The 4,379-nt window shown below is 70.6% G+C and overlaps 1 protein-coding gene across 7 annotated transcripts in view; it reads right to left on the bottom strand.

Moving 5' to 3' along the window:
• ahdc1 (AT hook, DNA binding motif, containing 1) overlaps positions 1-147 on the bottom strand; it is a 207,145-nt gene extending 206,998 nt beyond the window's left edge. For all 7 annotated transcript variants that reach the window (XM_069895109.1, XM_069895110.1, XM_069895104.1 and 4 more), the window contains exon 1: positions 65-147. The gene's annotated coding sequence lies outside the window, so the exon portion shown is untranslated. The remainder of the gene's footprint in view (positions 1-64) is intronic.
• Positions 148-4,379: the final 4,232 nt, after the last annotated feature.

Genomic DNA, 4,379 nt, shown 5'->3' with positions numbered 1-4,379 from the left:
TGGGACCGAGGACCCGAGTAGCCCCGGTCCGGCGCCGAGCCGCGAAGGTGCGAGTCTGCTTTACCTGCAGCCCGGCTCCGGCTCCCGCACCCGACACCGCTCCAGCTGTCAGCCTGCGCGCAGGCGCAGCACCGCGCAACGTTGGCGCATGCGCGGCCCGCGGCACGTGGCTGGTGAGGTGTGAGAGGGAGGGAATGGAGGATGGAGGGAGGGAAGGAGAGGGGGAGTGAAAGAGCAGGAGGTGGGGAGAGAAAGAAGGGAGGGGAGAGGGGGAGTGAAGGAGCAGGAGGTGGGGAGAGGGAGAGGGGAGGGGATTAGAGGGAAAGGGAAAAGGGGTGTTGGGAGGAAGGGGAAAGGGGAAGTTGGGGGTAGAGAAAAGGGGGAGTTAGGGGAAGGGGAATGGGAAAGGGGGAGTTAGGGGAAAGGGGGAGTTAGGGGAAGGGGAAAGGGGAGTTAGGGGAAGGGGGAGTTAGGGAAAGGGGGAGTTAGGGAGAAGGGGGAGTTAGGGAAAGGGGGAGTTAGGGAAAGGGGAGTTAGGAAAGGGGGAGTTAGGGGAAGGGGGAGTTAGGGGAAGGGGGAGTTAGGGGAAGGGGGAGTTAGGGAAGGGGGAGTTAGGGGAAGGGGGAGGGAGTTAGGGGAAGGGGGAGTTAGGGGAAGGGGGAGTTAGGGGAAGGGGGAGTTAGGGGAAGGGGGAGTTAGGGGAAGGGGAGTTAGGGAAGGGGGAGTTAGGGGAAGGGGGAGTTAGGGGAAGGGGGAGTTAGGGGAAGGGGGAGTAGGGGAAGGGGGAGTTAGGGAAGGGGGAGTTAGGGGAAGGGGGAGTTAGGGGAAGGGGGAGTTAGGGGAAGGGGGAGTTAGGGGAAGGGGGAGTTAGGGGAAGGGGAGTTAGGGGAAGGGGGAGTTAGGGGAAGGGGAGAGTTAGGGGAAGGGGAAAGGGGGGAGTTAGGGGAAAGGGGGAGTTAGGGGAAAGGGGGAGTTAGGGAAGGGGGAGTTAGGGGAAGGGGAAAGGGGGAGTTAGGGGAAGGGGAAAGGGGGAGTTAGGGGAAGGGGAAAGGGAAGGGGGAGGGTGGGAAGGGGGGAGAGGGGAAGGGAGGAGGGTGGGAAGGGGGGAAGGGAGGAAGGGGGGAGGGGGGAAGGGAGGAGGGGGAGGGGAAGGGAAGGGGTGGGGGAGGGGGAAGGGGAAGGGGAAGGGGGGTGGGGAAGGGGGGAGGGGAAGGGGGGAGGGGAAGGGGGGAGCGGAAGGGGGAGGGGAAGGGGTGGGGAAGGGGTGGGGAAGGGGGAGGGGGAGGGGGAAGGGGGTGGGAAGGGGAGGGGGAGGGGGAAGGGGGTGGGGAAGGGGGTGGGGAAGGGGAAGGGGGTGGGGAAGGGGGAGGGGGAAGGGGAAGGGGGTGGGGAAGGGGGAGGGGAAGGGGGTGGGGAAGGGGAGGGGGAGGGGGGGGGAAGGGGTGGGGGAGGGGGTGGAGGAGGGGAGGGGAAGGGGGTGGGGGAGGGGAGGGGAAGGGGGTGGGGGGAGGGGAGGGGAAGGGGGTGGGGGAAGGGGGTGGGGGAAGGGGGTGGGGAAGGGGGTGGGGGAAGGGGGTGGGGGAAGGGGGTGGGTGAGGGGGGTGGGGGAAGGGGGTGGGTGAGGGGGTGGGTGGGGGAAGGGGGTGGGTGAGGGGGTGGGTGAGGGGGGTGGGGGAAGGGGAAGGGGGTGGGGGTGGGGGGAGGGGGGTGGGGGAAGGGGGTGGGGGTGGGGGGAAGGGGGTGGGGGAAGGGGAAAGGAAGTGGGGGAAGGGGGTGGGGGAAGGGGAAAGGGGGTGGGGGAAAGGGGGTGGGGGAAGGGGGGAGGGGGAGGGGGTGGGGGAAGGGGGAGGGGGTGGGGGAAGGGGGAAGGGGGTGGGGAGGGGGAAGGGGGAGGGGAGGGGGAAGGGGGAAGGGAAGGGGGATGGGAGGAGACGGTGAGTGGAGGTGAGGGGTGGTGATGGAAGGGGAGGGGGAGTGGGAGGAGACGGGGTGGAGGGGGAAGGGGAGAGGGGGAAGGGGGAGGGGGAAGGGGGAGAGGGGGAAGGGGGGAGGGGGAAGGGGGGGAGGGGGGAGGGGGAAGGGGGGGAGGGGGAAGGGGGAGAGGGGAAGGGGGAGGGGGAAGGGGGGGAGGGGGGAGGGGAAGGGGGGGAGGGGAAGGTGGAAGGGGGGGAGGGGGAGGGGGAAGGGGGAGGGGAGGAGACGGGTGGAGGGGGAAGGGGGAAGGGTGGAGGGGAGGGTGAAGGGGAAGGGGGAGGGGAGGAGACGGAGTGGAGGGGGAGGGGATGAGGGGGAAGGGGGGGAGGGGGGAGGGGGAAGGGGGGGAGGGGAGGAGACGGGACGGGGAAGGGGGAGGGGGAGGAGACAGGGAGGGGGAGGAGATGGGAGTGGGAGGAGACGGGTGGAGACGGGGAGTGGGAGGAGATGGGGTGGAGGGGGAGGAGACGGGGAGTGGAGGGGAGGGGAGGGGAAGGGGGAATGGGAGGGGGGAAGGGGGAAGGGGGAGGGGGAGGAGACGGGGAGGGGAAGGGGGAAGGGGGAAGGGGGAGGGGGAGGAGACGGGGAGGGGGAAGGGGGAAGGGAGGAGACAGGGAGGGGAAGGGGGAAGGGGAAGGGTGAAGGGGGGAGGGGGAGGGGGAGGGGGAGGGGGAGGAGATGGGGATTGGGAAGGGGGAAGGGAGGGGGAGGGGGAAGGGAAGGGGGAGGGGGAGGGGGAAGGGGGAAGGGAGGGGAAGGGGGAAGGGGAGGGGAAAGGGGGGAGGGGAAGGGGGGAGGGGGAAGGGAGGGGAAGGGGGAGGGGGAAGGGGAAGGGAAGGGGAAGGGGAAGGGGAAGGGGAAGGGGATGGGGGAGGGGGAAGGGGGAAGGGGAGGGGGAAGGGAAGGGGGAAGGGGAGGGGGAAGGGGAGGGGGAAGGGGGGAGGGGGAAGGGGAGGGGGAAGGGGAGGGAAAGGGGGAAGGGGAGGGGGAAGGGGGAGGGGGAAGGGGGGGAGGGGAAGGGAAGGGGGAGGGGAGGGGGAAGGGGAAGGGGGAGGGGAGGGGGAGGGGGAGGGGAGGGGGAGGGGGTGGGGAGGGGAGGGGGAGGGGGTGGGGAGGGGAGGGGGAGGGGAGGGGGAGGGGGTGGGGAGGGGGAGGGGGGAGGGGGTGGGGAGGGGAGGGGGGAGGGGGAAGGGGAAGGGGGAGGGGAGGGGGAAGGGGAAGGGGGATGGGGAGGAGACGGGGATGGGGAGGAGACGGGGAGTGGAGGTGAGGGGTGGTGATGGAAGGGGAGGGGGAGTGGGAGGAGACGGGGTGGAGGGGGAGGGGAGAGGGGGAAGGGGGAGGGGGAAGGGGGAAGGGGGAGGGGGAGGGGGAGGGGGAAGGGGGGGAGGGGGAGTGGTGAGGGGGAAGGGGGGGAGGGGAGGAGACGGGGAGGGGGAAGGGGGAGGGGGAGGAGACAGGAAGGGGAAGGGGGGATGGGGAGGAGACGGGGAGTGGAGGTGAGGGGTGGTGATGGGAAGGGGAGGTGAGGGGTGGTGATGGGAAGGGGAGGGGGAGTGGGAGGAAACGGGTGGAGGGGGAGTAGATGGGGAGTGGGAGGAGACGGGGTGGAGGGGGAGGAGATGGGGTGGAGGGGAGGAGATGGGGGAGTGGGAGGAGACGGGTGAGGGGGAGGGGAGGGGGAAGGGGGGAGGGGGAAAGGGGAAGGGGGAGGGGAAAGGGGGAGGGGAAGGGGGGAGGGGAAGGGGGAGGGGGAGGAGATGGGGAGGGGGAGGAGATGGGGAGGGGGAAGGGGGAGGGGGAGGAGACGGGGAGGGGGAAGGGGGAGAGGGAGGAGACGGGGAGGGGGAAGGGAAGGGGGATGGGGAGGAGACGGGGAGTGGAGGTGAGGGGTGGTGATGGGGAGTGGAGGTGAGGGGTGGTGATGGAAGGGGAGGGGGAGTGGGAGGAACCGGGGTGGAGGGGGAGTAGATGGGGAGTGGGAGGAGACGGGGTGGAGGGGGAGGAGATGGGTGGAGGGGGAGGAGATGGGGAGTGGGAGGAGACGGGGTGGAGGGGGAGGAGACGGGGAGTGGAGGTGAGTGGTGGTGATGGGGAGGGGATGGGGAGTAGAGGGGATGGGAGGGGGAGGAGACAGTGAGTGGAGGTGATCGGGGAGGGGAGGGGGAGTGGGAGGAGACGGGTGAAGGGGAGGAGACGGGGAGTGGAGGTGAGTGGTGGTGATGGGGAGGGGAGTGGGAGGGGACGGGGAGGGGACGGGGAGTGGAGGGGATGGAGGGTTAGGAGATGGGGAGTGGAGGTGACGGGAGGGGAGGGGAGGAGACGGGGAGTGGAGGTGACAGGGGGGAGTGGGGGAGGGGGAGTGGGAGGGTGGTGGGAAGGGGAGTGGGAGGGTGGTGGGAAGG

The sequence above is a fragment of the Narcine bancroftii genome, chromosome 8 (assembly GCF_036971445.1).
Source record: "Narcine bancroftii isolate sNarBan1 chromosome 8, sNarBan1.hap1, whole genome shotgun sequence".
NCBI classification, from domain to species: Eukaryota; Metazoa; Chordata; class Chondrichthyes; order Torpediniformes; family Narcinidae; genus Narcine; species Narcine bancroftii.
The sequence above is the reverse complement of the archived record's forward strand: the minus strand, read 5'-3'. Positions and strand labels throughout refer to the sequence as shown.